At 48.4% G+C, this 19,223-nt stretch overlaps 1 protein-coding gene across 2 annotated transcripts in view; it reads left to right on the plus strand.

Annotated features, from left to right (window-relative positions):
- The window catches only part of LOC135915563 (receptor-type tyrosine-protein phosphatase kappa-like), a 682,443-nt gene that overhangs the window by 42,321 nt on the left and 620,899 nt on the right, over positions 1 to 19,223 (plus strand). The window contains exon 1 of one of the 2 annotated variants that reach the window (XM_065448676.2): positions 2,927 to 3,100. The exons of the other annotated variant lie outside the window; for it this stretch is intronic. The gene's annotated coding sequence lies outside the window, so the exon portion shown is untranslated. Of the gene's footprint in view, positions 1 to 2,926; positions 3,101 to 19,223 lie in introns of those variants that run through there. 2 annotated transcript variants of the gene reach the window in all.

Consider the following 19,223-nt stretch of genomic DNA (forward strand, 5'->3'; position numbering starts at 1 on the left):
CAGTGTCTTTTATTCTATTGTCCGTGTCGTAGTTATTGCGTCTAAAATCACTTCTAAAAGAAGATGAAGCATGGGGTGCACAGGACGAGCGTTTCAAGGAGTTGGCTGGATTTGGACCGAGCCAACTATGCATGGTATCGTCGCCTAATGGTTAGAGCACCGGGCTGCTGTGCTTGACGACCCAGGCTCGATTCCACCGTGGGTCCGACATTATTAAGGCCTGGAGTGGCTCATGCCCCCGATGGTCTCAAAAACGCGGCGTGCGGTACAGAAAGGCATGTCAGCTTGTTTCGCGCAGCCACGCGCTTGCGCCACTGATGGCGCGTTAGTTGTCCTCTTCATCCGCAGTGGCCCCGACGCCGCTTCTCTCGCAAAAAAAAAAAAGCCAAGGTAATTAAGATAGAGGTGATTCAGACACTCTAACCTTCGAGCTTATGTGGAAGTCGAACCCACGACATTTGGTGTTAATTAAGGCACTGTAAATAATAGAGTTAATTAAAGCGCTCCATCCCACGACCTTTGGTCGTGGGATGGAGCTATTTGCTAGGTGTTATTTAGTGCGAAGCTAGTTAAAGCACAGTTAAGGTAGCGTCAATTAAGGTACTGCAATCGACGACCTTTGGTAGGAGAAACAAAATAATACGTAAAAATTCAACGCATTCAATTGTCAAGTAATTTAACGAATGTCTGTTGAGCCTTGACCCTCTTTGGCGTGTATGCTAAAGCGACTGGTGAGTTGTTTTTTCAGTACCTCCGATGATGTGACCTTGTTTCTTTCAGTGTTCAGGCAGCATGGCGCAGGCATAACGTTCACTGTTGATCTCCCTATGACAAGCATCTGCAGTTTTTAGATATTGACCTGTTACTACACCATCGGCACTCGTGCAAAATGCATTTTAGTTCGCGGTCCCGTGAGAACTTGCACCCCTAAGGTATTGCTCAATCGAAAACAGTGAAAAGGGCTAAAGCCGCTCTGTCTCTCCGGTCTGCTCTACGGAAGCCGTGCGAGCTCACTGTGGAAAGTAGTTTCCAGTTGCAAATATCGAGGCTGATTGCAGCTGGGTTCCTTTCTGCGATCCTTATGAGTGTGTCCGAGATCTTGCTTGGGAAGCTAAAAGGATGCAGCAAAATACCTGAGCCGTTGCAGAAGAAGAGGCCATAAGTAGTGTCATACATGCACAGAATTGCCCAGAACTCTAAAAACGTTGCAAGCAGGCACGATGTTCCGGTAGTTTTTTCATCACCGAATAAGCGGTGGAAGTTATGTGCCCGAGTTTCGTCCCGAAATTCTAAGCCTTCCTGCGAAACAAAGCGCGCCAGTCCAGTTCTTCGCTCCGGCGCGAGCTGTAAACTTGCTTCGAGCTGCGTCGGCGCCGGTCGAAGCGAACACGAAGAGAGGAATTAAAAACAAACAGGACGAGTGCTGAAGGGAACAAGTGTTATCTATTAAGAATGGTGTGGGTTCACGTTTGCCTTCCCACTCTGCCCTGTTGGGATGCGCACCGTTGTTTGGGGACACACATGCGCTAGGAAGAAGCCGGGGGGCATTGGCCCGACAGATGCCCAAAGCGTATCACATAAGGAAGGAAGGTGAAGGCTGTAGCAGTGTGCCATCGATTTCTCCGTACAAGAATGAATGTACATTTTTATGCACTGCATTAACATGTTTGCACCTGATGCGCGTTCGCTGTTTGCGGATTTTTGGCGAGCATTCATACCTGTATTTGGGTGTGGTGCTTGAAATGAACTCGCTGAAAGTCTGGCGCTCTTTTTGTCGTCTTCTTTTTCCTTCCGTATCTTACTTTACATTGCGCCACAATACCTTTATTAACTAATATGCCATATTGCTTAGTTGGTATTGCATTTTCGATTCTTCTTGCTGCTTAAAAAAAGCACATGCTCTAAGTAATGTTTTCGTATTGTTATTGTTTGGTGCAGCTGATGGCTGTAGCAGTGTTCCATCCATTTCTCTATACAAGAATGAATGTGCATTTTTATATACTGCATTAAATTAAATTACGCTCGATTAGTCGGAAATGAAAGTGTGCACTGATGACTCGAGGAAACCAGACACGGCAACAATGACAGCGTGGTAATGGGAACGAGAGAAACAGTACACGTAATAGTATGTGGCTTCTTGTTTTTTGAATGAACTCAGTTGTCCGAGGGCCGCTTTTTCGTCCTCTTATTAGGACAGTGATTATACAGTTGAACACATCGCAACGTTTGCGCATTCCTAGCTGCGCCTAAATCTGCCGGTTCAAAACTCACCGAAACGCGAATGCTAAGCTAGGTGAAACGTGAATAAAGGGGAAATCAGACATCCACCTGTTCGTAGCAATTGCTACAAAGGAAACTCATACCGGTTCCACGAAAGAAAAGGCTCATAGTTGAAGAAAAATTCGTCCTTGTCCGGGACTCAAACCACCGCCTTTCCGGTGCAGCCGCTCTACCATCTGAGCTAACCAGGCGGCTAGCAGATGGCAGGGCCAAGTCGAATTTGTCGACGAGAAGAAGCAAATGCAAGTGTTTGACGTAGTAGTTCTGCGGAAACCCGCAAACCTTGCGGATTTTCGCAGAATTACTACGTGCAGACGAAACATCATTTCCACAAATTTTGCTCTAATAGACCTAACCGAGAGCAACTGTTACGTAGCTGCAACCAAAGCTCCGTGGTGGCCACCAAGGCCTGCATGCCGGCAAAAACAAAACTACGCTGACTGTGGGAGGCGCGGAGGATAATATTGTTCCTCTTGGAAAACTGCTGTGAGCTGAGCAGACGCCACAGGAGGAACGAGCGGCGCTGACTGCGCGAGGAGGAACGCAGCGCCGCGGCGCACAAAATGAGGTCACGTAACAAATGAGAAAGGGCGAGAATCGAGAGGGAAGCTGTATCGAGCGAGGGCCGTCAACCAACGACCAGCGGCAGACGTCGCGTGGTCGTCGGTGGCGTGCGTGGCTCGCCTTGGCCGTCGCTGCGAGAGTGGCGCACGAGTGCGGCTCTGCCCACAATGGCAGCTGGTTTGTGCCAAGTCTGCTAAGACACACCGAGCGCGCCCGGAGCTGTGTGCAGCCGCGCTGACACGTAAGGGAGCAACTGGTGAGTTCCTTACCCTGGCAGTGGGGGCACGTTTGACGTGCAACCTGTTAGGAACACGTCGCCGCCTGCTTCAATGTTTTTCACTGGAATCATATGCCATTTGCTCCACCTACATCGCGTTTTGCTTGCCGCGTGGAATTGTCTCGGGCACTCAAAAAGCGCCAGCATCAGCTTTAAACTTCAAGGCACTGTCACCATAAGCGCACATCGATAAACGCGTTTCACTGTTTTCTGGCTAGTTTGACTGCTTGCTGCGTCCGCGTGTTTGGAAAATGAACGAATACTAAAAGGAAAACGGCCACAGCAAGGGCATCAGCACCACCAGCAGTTGTAAATTGGAGCGTGAAGCTGTTCCCGCAGGCTAAAGCTAGCAATGAGTAATTGAACATCGGCGTACTAAAAAAAATTGCGCTCACCACTCATCTTGTGACCGCCGTTGGCAAGGCAACGCTGTGAAAGGACATGACGCAGTGACAGGTCGAACATGTTGCTTTTAATGCCGGTTCACCATTGAAGGCTGTGCACCAAACTCGCAAACACAGACGAACGCTGTGCGCTCTTCTGAAGCAGGTGCATTGGCAATGACTGATCGTATTCGCTCAGTCGATAACATTGTGGCGGCGTGGGCTGCACGCAGTTGTTGAGCCCACCCGTCGAGCTTTCTGGCATTCACCAGGTCGGCGCAATGATCGATACAGGCTCGCGAAGCCTTCCTGGAGAAAACGACCAATCGATCTGGACACGCGTGTTTCTTGGTCATTTATTAGCGTTGCTTTTACGGCCGCCATTCACATCTCACTACCGTGCATGCCCGTTTCTAAGAGAACGAGTACAAAAAAAAAAAAGAAAGCAGGCGTTTGAAAAATACAAGCCTGCATGCCTACTGAACAGAGTTATTCCAATTGTCGGCTCAAGCGGTACTGAGCGGGCATCTTGGCAGGTATTGGGTGTCTTTGTTTTACTTTTATACAATACATATAGCCCTGCAGGGAGTTGCGTTATGGTAGGGTGAAAGAGATTATATTAGAAAGATATATGTTATCTGTTTGTGCAACTGATGTTCACTGATATGCGCTACCAATATGCGTAGCGCATATCAGTTAACGTCGGTTGCACAAACAGATAACGTAGCATACAGAATGGGAAAAACATGCATAGAATAGTAATGCACAAGTTATTGTGGCACGCAAAAAAAGCGCGAAACGCCGAAAATAGTTGTTTGGCCCAGTAAGAACGAATGCTCTTGATATTGCGCAGACAAAAAAGAAACTAAGGAATAAAGCTTCGCATACCTCGCTCTTACGGGAATCGAAACGACAGCGAAGCTATCGTGAAGCGGATACGTGGTATATATATATATATATATATATATATATATATATATATATATATATATATATATATATATATATATATATACATACATAGTTGTGGCTGAGGCAATAAGGCTGGCCCTGGCATTAAAATCACGAAAAATGTACGACGTACGTTGAATTAGCAGAGTTTATTTCACTGACCTTTCAGCTGGTGGAGCAGTCTTTGTCAAAGTCTGTCAGAGGACCTTGACAAAGGATGGTTCGATATATATATATATATATATATGGGTCATTCCATCTCAAGTGTACTCGGTGTTTTATCGACCATCTGCGATTCTGCTGAAAAAAATCATACTGTTTTACCTCAAAGTGCGAAGTAATTATTCAAGCGATTTTTCTTGAAAAAAAAATTTCTAATGCCCTGAGGACGCTTTGAAGATTGCGCACACAAGTGAAACTGTGCCAGGTAGAAAAATTTCTACAAAGTTATTGCTTTGACCTGTTACTGCGAATATTTTTTGAAATAGTCGCCAGACGGTGCTCTTTCGTGACTATTGTCGTTTATTACTTTTTGTTTTAATTTACATAATTTTTAGCCGTAAGGAAAAGTCGACAAATGCCCCTTTTTAAATATTTTTTATAAAAGAAAGTGACGTTTCCACGAGGAATATATTGACAATAGGGGCTTGGTTTGTGTGTATACTAGATGATAAAAATATTCGTATAAAAAATAAAGCCTAAGCTTTTGCTTAATGTCATGGTAAATATGAAAAAAATTACATTCTGACTCAATTTGTGGCTTCATTTTCGCAATGTAGCGTTCCAAGTAAAAATATGGCATAGTCGGCATCGGATAGTATGCTTTGCTGTCTATCTATGTACAAAGATTCAAAAGATTAAATTTTGTTTTAAGCGAGAAAAAAAATTTTGAACTGCACAATCACAAGGTTGCGCGGAGCATCTCTTTGCGTCGCCTTCACTGCATAGCACGTCGGCCGGTGTTTCAGTCTCGCTCATTTAACGCGCTTCTTCTTTTTCTTTTTGAAGACGAGGTCTTTTTTGGCGACTTCAGGTTGATTTGCGGTTCGTGGGGACTGAGTTTCTGGCCATTGTCATCTTGTAAGATTAGATAATTGCAGGCCTTCTAGTGCACGTAGGACAAGAAATAGGCGTCTGAGTTAAGCTTGGAACGAAAAAGATGCAGAAAGTTAGTGTGCTAATATATACGGAGAAGTTATAACGCGTAATTCCTAAAAATTACGGTGAAATAAGTTCGATCAACATGCCACCAGTCACTAAAACGCGCCAGAACAGGAACCAGAACTGTGGCTTTATTCAACGAACAGGCGATTTGTGGCGTTCTGCTAAACCTAAAACAACGAAAAATGCCACTGGCCGGCTTGATACCTAGAATGTCTGCGAAGCGGCCTTAAATGTCTGGTTGGAACACGTATTCGTATCGTAAACGCGTCCCGCGATGCCACCCACCGAGGCTCGGAAAGCGACGTCAAGACGACGGGAGGAGCGTGCATTACGAGCAGACGATAGGTGTGTCGTCTGTTACTGCTCCGCTTTATCCCAGGCAAAGCTACAGCTGTCACAGAAGCAAACCGGCGTTCATGTTTACAGTTTCTTTCCGATGATCGAGGTGTGAAGAAAATGTATCAAGTCGACAGACTGGACGACAGTTTTGGTGCGTCTTCAGCTTCTGGGAATTCAGGTACATGGATTTGCGTAATAATTCATGGCACGTTTAAACTATACGATGTCTCTAGTTCATGTATTTCCTCTCCAGGACAAGGGGTGATTTTTACGCCATTGTGTTGCCGGATGCACATAAAAATTCTAGCCTTACATTCGTAGGAGGACGAAAAAACGGGGCCGTAAAGTTGAATTACGTTTCTTGCTCTTTTTGCGTGGCACAGGTGGCTTACAAAGCCACAGTTCTGGTTCCTGTTCTGGCGCGTTTTTAGTGACTGGTGGCATGTCGATCGAACTTATTTCACCGTATTTTTTAGGAATTACGCGTTATAACTTCTCCGTATATATTAGCACACTAACTTTCTGCATCTTTTTCGTTCCAAGCTTAACTCAGACGCCTATTTCTTGTCCTACGTGCACTAGAAGGCCTGCAATTATCTAATCTTACAAGATGACAATGGCCAGAAACTCAGTCCCCACGAACCGCAAATCAACCTGAAGTCGCCAAAAAAGACCTCGTCTTCAAAAAGAAAAAGAAGAAGCGCGTTAAATGAGCGAGACTGAAACACCGGCCGACGTGCTATGCAGTGAAGGCGACGCAAAGAGATGCTCCGCGCAACCTTGTGATTGTGCAGTTCAAAATTTTTTTTCTCGCTTAAAACAAAATTTAATCTTTTGAATCTTTGTACATAGATAGACAGCAAAGCATACTATCCGATGCCGACTATGCCATATTTTTACTTGGAACGCTACATTGCGAAAATGAAGCCACAAATTGAGTCAGAATGTAATTTTTTTCATATTTACCATGACATTAAGCAAAAGCTTAGGCTTTATTTTTTATACGAATATTTTTATCATCTAGTATACACACAAACCAAGCCCCTATTGTCAATATATTCCTCGTGGAAACGTTACTTTCTTTTATAAAAATATTTAAAAAGGGGCAATTGTCGACTTTTCCTTACGGTAAAAATTATGTAAATTAAAACAAAAAGTAATAAACGACAATAGTCACGAAAGAGCACCGTCTGGCGACTATTTCAAAAAATATTCGCAGTAACAGGTCAAAGCAATAACTTTGTAGAAATTTTTCTACCTGGCACAGTTTCACTTGTGTGCGCAATCTTCAAAGCGTCCTCAGGGCATTAGAAATTTTTTTTTTTCAAGAAAAATCGCTTGAATAATTACTTCGCACTTTGAGGTAAAACAGTATGATTTTTTTCAGCAGAATCGCAGATGGTCGATAAAACACCGAGTACACTTGAGATGGAATGACCCATAGATATATATATATATATATATATATATATATATATATATATATATATATATATATATATAATGATGAGAAAGAGTAGGACGTACGTTCAATTAGCAAGTATATTTCAATGACGTTTCGGTAGTGGACCATCCTTTGTCAAAGTTGTCGACGTCTCCACCGCCGTAGGGAAACTAGCCGGCGCGGCCGATGGAGGTAAGGTCGCCGGACAGTCTGTGTATCTGCGAAATACTCCTCTGCCTATAATCATGGTGAAGAACAAAGTGCGTGTGTTAATTGATAGTATACCTGCAACAGCATTAGTGGACACTGGTGCTACCGTTTCCGTCATGAGTGTGACTTTCAAAGAGAGGCTGGGTAGGAAAGTTATGTTCCCGTGGAATGATGGTGTGACGTTTCGTGGTGTCAGCGGAGAGTGCCTAGTTCCCCTTGGTATTTGTGTTGCAAGTGTTTTATTCGGAGGAGAAGATCTTAAAACAGAATTTCTCGTACTACCGCGGTGCACTCACGATGTGATTCTCGGGATTGACTTTCTTCAGGAATGTGGTGCATCCGTTAACTGTGGCACAGGCGAAATTACTTTGAATAGCGCGCTTCTCGCCACCCTTGCCGACACATCCTTACCAGTGAAAAACTATTGTGTTGTTTCGAACGATTTGCTGCTACCGCCTTGGTCGTTGTCATGTATCCCTGTCAATTTCGCTGCTGCCGATCTTTCATCGTTTGACGCGCAAGTCCAGCCACTTACGTCGAGCTGCGCAAAGAAAGATGTACTTGTACCACGCTCTGTCGTGAGAGTAGTGAATGGCGGCTCCAATTTGTGGGCTTTCAATTGTTCTTGCGTCCCTGCCAGTGGCGTAGCTAGGTCGTCCGGCACCCGGGGCCCTTAGCTCTTCTGTCACCCCCCCCCCCCCCCCGGGTGTAGTCGAGGAAGGCGAGGATATCGACAATTTTCGGGTGTCTTCAGACGTATATGACACCCCCCCCCCCCCCTACTGGCCCCGTGCACCCGGGGCCCACGGCCCTCCGGCCCCCCCTGTTGCTACGCCACTGGTCCCTGCCGTTCTCCCGCGTGATATGAAGCTTGCTGAATTTGACGAGATTACTTACAGCTCCATTACAGTTCTAAGCGAGGAGGAGCAGTCTCATACTTGCGATCCCCAAAGAAGCATTTCTGAAGAGCAGATCCTACGAATGATCAACAAGGCACTGCCCTCACATGAGCGCCGCGCTCTCGCACAAGTATTGTGGGCACACCTTTCTGTGTTCGATTTCACACAAGGCGACAAGCAGGCTTCACTCCCGCGTTCTCGTGCTCGCCACGGAATTGACACCGGATCTGCGCACCCCATTCGGCAAAAGCCTTACCGCGTTTCTTCAGCAGAGAGGACAGTTATTGCTGAACAGGTGAAAGACATGCTGAGGAAAAGTGTTGTCCAAGAGTCTTCTAGTCCGTGGAGCGCCAGTAATCTTAGTAAAGAAGGATGGATCGTGGCGGTTTTGCGTTGATTACAGGAAACTGAATGCGGTCACCAAAAAGGATGTGTATCCGCTTCCTAAAATTGATGATGTCATCGACTGTCTACATTCCGCTGCCTACTTTTCATCACTGGATTTGCGATCAGGGTATTGGCAGATACCCATGCACCCAGACGATAAGGGGAAAACGGCCTTCGTGACACCAGACGGTCTTTATGAATTTAACGTTATGCCGTTCGGCCTTTGTAACGCGCCAGCAACATTCGAACGATTCATGGATACTATCCTCCGAGGACTTAAATGGGAAATTGTTTTGTGCTACCTCGATGATGTGGTGATTTTTGGCAGCACATTGAGTGAACATAACAGCCGTCTCAGTCTTGTTCTGGATTGTGTCAAACAAGCCGGCTTGATCCTAAATTCCAAGAAATGTCGTTTTGGAGAAACCGAGACGTTAGTACTTGGGCATCTGGTCGACAAAAACGGTGTGAGGCCAGATCCACGGAAGATTGAGGCAGTCAGCTCCTTCGAAGCACCGAAGTCAGTGCGGGAGTTGAGGAGTTTCTTGGGCCTGTGCTCGTACTTTCGTCGCTTCGTCCCAAGATTCGCCGACGTGGTGTACCCCCTAACATGTCTTCTCCAAAAAGCCGTCCCTTTCAACTGGACATCGGCTTGCGACGACGCGTTCCGTCAGCTAAAATTTCTACTAACATCAGGGCCCATATTGCGTCACTTCGATGCATCCGCACCTACGGAAGTGCACGCTGATGCCAGTGGCATCGGCATCGGTGCCGTACTTGTGCAACGTCATCAAGGAGCTGAACACGTTGTGGCTTATGCTAGTCGCTCTTTGACTAAGGCGGAACGCAATTACACTGTGACCGAGCAAGAATGCTTGGCAGCTGTTTTCGCTGTCCACAAATTTCGACCTTATATCTACGGACGCCCGTTCACTATCATTACTGACCACCACGCGTTGTGCTGGTTGGTGAATCTCCGTGACCCGAGTGGACGACTGGCACGTTGGGCTCTTCGACTGCAGGAGTACGACTTCGTTATTTCCTACAAGTCTGGGCGTCGCCACGCAGATGCGGACTCTCTCCCGCCTTCCTCTGACGACGACGGAGTGTGACGAAGACAATTTTGATGACTGTTTTGCTCCCATTTCTTCTACATTCCCAGACTCGATGACTTTCAAAGCAGAGCCGGAAAATGATATTGGTTTGGAACCTATATTTGTAGCCGCATCGCGTCCTGGAGCCACCGGTCCATTTTGTGTCCGTGACGGCCTGCTTTACAAGACCAATTATTCGGTTAAAGGCGCACGCTTCCTTCTGGTGGTGCCGCAGAGTCTGCGAACGGACATACTGAGAGCCATGCACAACGATGTGACCTCTGGCCATCTAGGATTCGTAAGAACTTTGAACCGGACACAGGAGCGTTTTTACTGGCCCAGAATGCGGGACACGGTTAAGCACTACTTCGCCAGTTGCGAACGATGTCAACGCTACAAGCGCCCTACGACCGCTCCGCCAGGTCTAGTCCAACCTCTGCCGCCGCCTCGCCTGCCATTTGAACAAGTGGGTATCGATCTTCTGGGCCCATTTCCCTGATCATCTAACGACAACCAATGGGTGATCGTATGTGTCGACCATCTGCCCGTTACGCGGAAACGGCGGCCGTGCCATCTTCAACAGCTGCGTCCGTTGCAACGTTTTGCGTCGATTCATTATTCTTCGACATGGTCCCCCCCGTGTGATCATTAGCGATCGCGGTCGTCAGTTCGTTGCGGATGCCGTAGAAGAACTGCTTCGTCTCTGCAGTTCGCAGTTCCGTCATTCAACGCCTTACCACCCTCAGACAAATGGGCTTGTAGAACGTACGAACAGAACTCTAACTAACATGCTGGCCATGTACGTATCTTCCGATCACAAGGACTGGGATGCCGTACTCCCCTTCATCACCTATGCGTATAATACTGCAAAGCATGAGACGACCGATTACAGTCCTTTTTATCTCCTTTACGCACGTTCACCGCTAAGCTGCATTGACACTATACTACCGTTTGACTTTCACAGCGAGTACTCTGTTGCCAAGACCCTTTGTCTTGCCGAAGAAGCCCGGCGTATCGCTCGTCTTCGTACTGTGGCATCGCAAGACCGATCGAAAGAGCGCTATGACAGCCGACACCAGTCTGTCTCGTACGCCAAAGGAGACTTTGTGTGGTTGTGGACTCCGCAACGTAAACGTGGCTTATGCGAAAAGTTTTTACCCCAGTACGCGGGCCCATTCGTCATTGTAGATCGCTTGAGTGACTTGACGCACGTAGTGGCACGCTTGACGTCGACTGGTCCTCGGTCTAGCCGGACCCAGTTAGTACATGTTGCCCGTCTTAAGCGGTTTCACCCTACGCTTTCCGAGTTATTTGGACTTGCCCAGCGGGCTTCGTCTGGCAAGCGGGGATTGCTACGGCATGAGCCGGGCGAAAAGAAGAGGAAGAAGTGAGCTGGTGCAGCCTCAGGACGCCATCTTGACTTTACCATCCATCTCGTCCCTTGAATAAAGCCGGTTTAACATTAACCGTAACAATATATATATATATATATATATATATATATATATATATATATATATATATATATAATGACAAGCATATGCATAACTACTAGAGGGCGAGGGGGAACTTTCCCACCACTGAAAAAAACGGGGGAGGGCAAAGTATTCCATTTGCCCCCCCTCCGAGTATGAAAGTGGGCACATTCGGCTACACGCTATGGAACCCAAGAAAACAGCTATGAAACCCAAACAAACAGCATTCTTTCTGAATACAGTGACCACTGTATAACATTCATCGTGACCAAGTGCTGGGGTGGTAAAAGCCCCGACTTTATTGAGCGGCGGTGATTAATGAAGATCGCGCCGGAGAGGTTCTTGTCATGCGTGTCGTCTACAGCTTTAGGCGGGTACCGCGCATGTTGCCTGTCGCTGGTATGATACATCTTCCCTCTTTTGGAACAAACAATAAAAGCACAATGGCAGATTGAACTTCCTAGCAAAGAGACATTATTGCACATTCTATACGATTAAATACATTCTAGAAACGTTACATGGAATTTTCAAACACAAAAACAATGCACACAATAAGTCACGGCGCCTGCTGAAGGTTTGTCGTATTCCAAACGACGCGGGGGCACAAATTGTCCTTGCGATCATCCCCAGAGCGCTAGGCGTCCCATCATGGAAAGTCACTGGTCGCTGCTGTCCTCAAGCGCTGCCTCGCAGTCGTGTTCGCTGTCGTCCAAAGGCTCACGTCCAAATATCTCTTTTATACGTAGCAAGTGCTTTCGGTTGTGGCGCGAAAGGTTGCCGTCTTCTGTGACGAGGTTCTAGGACGTGGGCTGCACACAGTGCTGTAGGACACGTGCCTTTGTTTCCCATGTGCCTTCACGCGCCCCGGGTCTCTTTGACTCAGCGGCGGTAGCAGCTGCCTGTTGTCTCTTGTCTGGTGATGCTTCGCGAGCCGGGGTTTACCTTGGAAGTCTGGTAGAGTTGTTCGTATTCTGCTGGCCCTGAAGAATCTCCGCTGGTGCAGCAGTGCCTTGCAACGGGGTTGTCCTGTAAGCGAGCAAACCGCGCCAAAAATCTTTGTTTCGGTGGTTTTCTTTGATATCCGCTTCAACACTTCCACCGCTGTTTGTGTAAGGCCATTTGGCTGTGGAAAGCCAGGGCTAGAAATAATGTGCTGGAAATCGTACTCTCCCGCAAGCACGGCAAACTGTTTGCTTACTAAGGGCGGCCCATTGTCCGAACATACCTCCATTGGTATTCTGTACCTCGTGAAGATAGCGCTAGTGGGACAGTGCGTCGCAGACGCAAAGACCTGCCGCCGTAGTAGGAGATGTCGATGCCAACTCCCAACTTGGTCAGACAGTGGGCGCATAAGCAATGGCTCACTTGGCTGACTATGCGTATTTTTTGCAGACTGCGCACTTATGAACAGACGCTTCAATATTGGTATTCATTCCCGAACAGAATATCATGCCCCGTGCTCTCGACTTGCATTTGTTTATGCCCAAGTCGCCTTCGTGAATTTATTTCAGCATTTCACGCTTCATACTGGCGGAAATTGCAATCTTGCACCCCTCCAACAAAATGCCCTGCACTTGCGACAACTCGGCAATAATTGGCTTCACAAGGCCATCCACCGGTTCACATTTGTTCAGGCTTTTCATCACCCCGATCAGATAGCGATCCTTTGTTGTCTCGGCAACCAATCGCGTTAGAGGCTTCTGGCTGACGCGAATGAGATGACACTCACGGCAGGTACTTCAGCATCGTCGCTGTCCATGATGGCTTGTCGCAGTTGTTAGACGCACGGGATAGCATATCAGCTAGGAAGAGGTGCTTCCCTGGAACAAAAAGAAACTCAGTTCCCTTCCGCTCTGTGAAGACGGATGACCAGCGAAGCTGGGTATGTGCGGCCCTTAATGGCGAACTGCGCCTCCGTCGCGGGTCGGCCCGGCATTGCGCTATCTTCGGCATCGGCCCACGTATGGGGAGTGCTAAACGCCTGCTTCAACTTTGCCGCGGGTCGGGCCGGTATAGCACTATCTTCGGGATTTGCCCACATATGGGTAGTGCTTAACGCTCGCTTCACCTCCACCGCGGGTGTGCCCGGCATTGCACTATCTTCGGGAGCAGGGTGTGAGACCGGGCTAGTTGGTATTCCATGCTGATGTGACTAGCCCAAGAGTGGACACGGGACACTAAAAAGGCGACAAGGACAAGCGCTTGTCCTTGTCGCCGTTTTAGTGTTCCGTGTCCACTCTTCCTATAGTGACTTCAGCCAACTTCGGGATCGGCCTACGTATGGGGAGTGCTTAACGGCTGCTTCACCTCCGCCGCGGATCGGCCCGGCATTGCACTGTCTTCGGGATCAGCCCACGTATGGGGAGTTTCTTGCTTACCACAACGACACGAAAATTTCCTTAGGTGGTGGAGGCATACAGGTTCGCTGTAAAAAAAAAAAATAGAAAAATCAGAAACACTTTTTCCAGCGTTTCTAACATTCATAGAGAGGGCATTGCCTCCCAGATTTGCGCGCCCGAATCTCAAAGGCAATAAACTGGCGCGCCTGGTTCCTTGCAACATCTGCAGATGGCGCTCGCCTCCGCCGCATCGCGACCCACGCAAAACAGGACGTGGCATGGCGAAAACAATATCCGCATAAAAAAAAAACTTTTGTAAGCTTTGTTCATCACAGTGCACCAGTGCACTGTACATTTAGAGCTTGTAAATCATGTCGCAAACTTTTTGGTAGCGAGAGCTACATCGGCCGTATTCTCGCCCTTTCGCTGTGGCCAGTGGCCACACCGCGAGCTGAGCCGTTGCCTAGCAACCGCCGCAGCTGACAGCGTAGGGTGCCTCGATGCGCGCGCGCGCAGGCGCGCGCGCATCGAGGCACCCTAGACAGCGCCGCTATCCGCGCCATCTGGCATGACGCAGAGGAGCAGTCGGTGAAACCGCGTTGCAACGACAGAGGAGGAGCCCGGGGCCCGCACACTCTCAAGTTCAACAAATGGCCACAGAGGGCGAAAAAATCGACCGCGCGCCGCTGCTAATAAAAGCAGCATAGTGCAATCACTTCGCGATGCTTACGTTAGTTCCAGTATCTTCCGGTAAAGGCGCAGTAGTAAGCGCAATTTCATTACGCGAACTTTCTCTTAGAATTACCGAAGCATTTTTATTACATAAAAAAGAGGGCAGAGTTATTATTCCTAATTAGATATTGCACCATTTAGTAGTTAATTTATTGTTTCTTTGTCACTATAAAGGCAAATAGCGTTCAGTATCATCACTCTTTCACGTTTTGAAATTTTTACTGGTATTTTTGAGTGCACGGCGGCACGGATTCATTCGTTCGTACACTTTGCTTCTTTGTTGCCAGAAATAGTTCATTGCGCTTCGATATCTCGCGTTATATAACTTGGGGAGAAGTGACGTGTTTGCAAGCAGACATGTAAGCCCGAAAACTAGGTTTCCGTCGTGAGCCACTCGGAACGCGTTTGCACCGAAACGGGAGCTGGATATTGCTGCGCAATGCGTGGAGTGCGTTGTCGTTGTTCCAGTATACTCAGAAAGCGACATCGCGTTTCAGCTCCGTTATCGAACGATCAATTCGAGCCGCAGAGTCGTACTGGCATGCACTTGGAGGTTGCATTTATCTCATAAAATTGTATTCACCAATGAATGTAACAGAAGAAAAAAAACTTTCAGCTAACAATGGCTAGTCTGAGGCAACAATTTTCTTTATTTCGTTTTCCTTTTTTGCGTATTTCCCACTAGTCGCGAAAGCTTAATCACGCCCAGAAACCTCTGAACCACATTTTAATAATTAGTGCTCGCATCTCTAGAAGCTCGATAGTTCCGCAGAGTTAAGGGTTGGAAATTCTGGAACACCGGCGGCCCATCGCTGCAAGATAAAAAAAAAAATGTCCAAAGGGTTCCTGTAAAACGAAATAATATTCAGTTCGTATACACGAATTGGAGAATGTGACCTGATTTTTCAAACGCAAACGCATGCTGAAGGCACCCACCCTTGAGTTTGTGACGTTCCGAATGAAAAACAAAATATCCTCCGCCAACCGCCGCCTAAAGTTGCGTCAGCATCCGCTGCCAGCAAAACGGAAGAAAATCGCGTAACCGACCTGCACCTATTCGCGGCTTGTCACAGGATGCGAGCTACGCGCATTGCATTTGGCCCCGTAATTCTGGTTCAAATGTTGCGCCGCGTGGGTTTGTTGTGAAGCGATGCAAGTTCAAGCGCGTCCGTCGTCTCCTTTATTGACGCGCGCCCGTTTCGCGTAGTGCCGTTGGCTCAAGTGCTTTCGGTGCCCTCGAGAGAAGTGAATTCACAGCGAAAACCCATCATGCTTGCTTACTTTAGATTCTTTTAAAGCCACGCATATGAAATGAACGCCAGAATTGTGGGCAATGCGTCAATTTTTCGCATACCGTGCTCCGCTGCGCCATGGATGACCCAGGTGGCGCGCCCATGGAGAGCAAGCCGCTCGACATTACCCATTTTTGAGAGTGCTTCCGCTAGTTTGTCTCGGAGTATATTTTCGAAAATATTCGTCAGCACTACCTATCGCAAGTTTACCACAGTCGTATCAGTGTCGGTGGGCGATGAATTCTACACTATAGTGTTCCAGACGACCGAAGAAAGAAGCGCGCCCATTGATTCTTCCGCGGCGCCCGGGGAACCGAATAGCGTGCGGTCACAGAACACCTGCATAAACTTAGAGAAGGCAAACTGCACCTTCCACAGTGCAACGGAAATAAGAGTAGTGGCGGCGTTGTGAACTAAGGTATACGACGGAAAGATGGCGCTGACAAAATCAAAGCTAATGTCATCATCACTACGCAATATGGCCGCTGCAGTAGCGGCTGGTGTGGTTTGCCGCGCTGCTCGCTCGCTGCTTTTGGGCGCTTTGTTGCCGCTTTCCGAGTGGTTGTCGTGTGTGTGGTACTCTGGCATGACTGCGGATGACTTTATCGTGTCGCCACGTGACCGAGAGGCCTCAACTGGCACAAAAACACTTGCAACAAGTAAGCTTATGTTGTTTCTTGTCAACGGTGAACTAAGCAGTACATGCTCACAATTTTCGTACAGGTCAGGTGGACTTAATGCTGTCAGTCACTAAGTTTATAATACAGAAACACAGACACATCTATTTTACGGAATTGAAAGCTGAGATCGAAAGTTTTCTCTCCGTGTTTGGCGTGCTGCTAAAGTAGGGAGAGCGAAGCTTCAGACAATATTTATGCCGAGCTTCCCCCGTACTTGTATTTACATACAATGCTGCTTGACATGCTTCATACTATAGGTATATTGTGCACGTTCTACGATTTCAGCTAGATAAAAAAAACATGAAAAATGCTCGCCAAAACTGTACTGTCAGCAAAATAAGCTCGAGCTGAAATATCCCATTGTTTGCACAACACATTGGCGAGAAAAAAAAAAGAACGTTACGCTATATTTTACTGCACATATTGCCAGCTCCTGACGCTTCTTAATGGGAACAGCGCGAACAAGACGACGACGGAGTGAAAGGACACAGGACGAGCGCTCGTCCTGTGTCCGTTCACTCCGTCGTCGTCTTGTTCGCGCTGTTCCCATTATGAAGGTATACCAACTCGCCAAACTTTCCACTTTAAATCTTGACACTTCTGCTGCACATTTGGGGTTCAGGTACGGCAGTACAGGCTATGACACAAGTGGAGTGCAGGCAAGTAACGTTATGAAGACAACAGTACTAATAAGGACTTCTGCAAATATTGTATGATAAATCAGGACACTAAATAAACATTTAAGCAAGCCCAATTAATGCTTACGGATCCTTGGATAATGCAGTTTACCGTTTAATGCTGGAAAAACATCTCGGTTCGTGTATTCAAACAATGCAAAGAGGTTTCAATGGGATGAACACTTAAACCTTGTGGTCTCCGTCTGTAGCGGTGCTCCGCCGGGAGTCACCTAGACCACCCCGCGGGTCCGAGGATCTGAGCCCCTCAGGGGGGCACAGGGGGGGGGGGGGGTGCGCGATGAGCTCAGCCGCGTGTGTAGCGCGTGCCCGGAGGGGACGCTCGTTCGGTCTCCTCTGAGAGCGAAACAGAGCGCCGCAAGGAGAAGGCCCCTAGTGCAAGGAAGGTGTTTACTATACGACCTACTTGGCGTTCAGGACAGCTTTTACAACCGTATCGGCACGGGGCCCGTGAGCCGAAGCTCCCGCAATTCAAGGGTGACACTCAGTATCTGGGATGGATGGATGGATGTTATGAGCTTCCCCTTTGGAATGGGGCGGTGGGTTGCGCCATCAACCTCTTGCTAAAATACTGCCGAATGTCTGACCGAGGTTAAACAATATCTCAAAAGAATATCTCAAAACGCGATAACACGCCGCTATACGGGAGGATGGCACCCAACGACCTTGTTACCAGGGCAACGTTCCTTCAGCTCGGAGTAGCCTCCGAGAGCGACTCGGCGCAGTACGACCGCTCACGTCAAGTAAGTCGCGTCTCTTTGGCGTGAGTGAGCGAGTGAGTGAGTGATGAAACTTTATTGCAGGTCCGGTGAGGACGCGAACTCGTCGCGCACCCGGCTAGTCCCACGTCGGGACCGGCAGGTCTAGTCCACTGCCCGGTCGCGGGCACGCCGGACAGCCAGGATTTGCTTTTCTAGAGCGGGGCTACGCAGAAGCGAGTCCCACTCCTCCTTGATGAACTTGGGGTATGTTAACCCGCACTCCCAGAGCATGTGCGCTAAAGTGGAGGTCTGCCCGCAGGAAGGGCAGGCGTCGTCGCGGTACACGTCCGGGTAAGCCTCGTGGAGAACGGACAGACACGGATACGTGCTGGTCTGCAGAAGCCTAAGCGAAACGGCTTGCGCCCTATTCAACTTGGGGTGAGGGGGTGGAAAGACCCTTCTAGACATGTAGAAGAATTTAATAATCTCGTGAGTAGCGGGCGTGTCCCTGTGGCCGTAGGGAGGAAGGGAGTCGGTGATTCTTGCAGAGGAAGCGCGGTCGGTGAGGTCACGCGCAGCCTCGTGAGCAGACTCAATGAGGTTCGGGGGAGCACCCTCGACAGACCCTACGTGAGCGGGAAACCAGTGGATTGAATGATGTGTGAGAGCATATCGACTCGAGCTGCTAAGAAGACGAGCAGCTTGCTTGGCGATGCAACCTTTCTGAAAAGCCCTAACCGCCGTTTTGGAATCCCTATATATCTCGGACCCACGACCGTCTAGCAGGGCGAGGGCGATGGCGGCCTGCTCGGCGACTCCGGGGTCTGAAGGGCGAAGGGAGGCGCTATTGGAAATCTTGGCGCTGGAGTCGACCACAACGATGGCAAAGGTCTTCCCATCGCTGTACTCCGTGGCGTCGACGAAGCTTGCTCTAATGTCTCGTTGCTTGATCTGTTTGAGGATGCCTGCGGCTGTGGCCTTGCGTCTGCCCTCGTTATGGACGGGATGGACGTTTCGGGGCACAGGGGTCACTTCGAACTTGTCTCGAGTGCACTTAGGGATCGGGGTACTGACCATCGGGAATCCCGCAGGTTGGTAATCCAGCTCCTCGAGGATGTGTTTACCTGCCGCTGTGGTGCTTAAGCGAGTGAGTTGCGCGCGTTCTTGGGCTTCGGCAATCTCCTCGGCAGTGTTATGCATCCCCATGTTGAGGAGAACCTCGGAATGGGTCTTGATGGCTAGCCCGAGAGCCCTCTTGAGCACTTTGCGGATGAGAGCGTTGAGCTTGTCTCGCTCCGCTCTGAGCCAGTTGTGCAT

The sequence above is a fragment of the Dermacentor albipictus genome, chromosome 9, assembly GCF_038994185.2.
Source record: "Dermacentor albipictus isolate Rhodes 1998 colony chromosome 9, USDA_Dalb.pri_finalv2, whole genome shotgun sequence".
NCBI classification, from domain to species: domain Eukaryota; kingdom Metazoa; phylum Arthropoda; class Arachnida; order Ixodida; family Ixodidae; genus Dermacentor; species Dermacentor albipictus.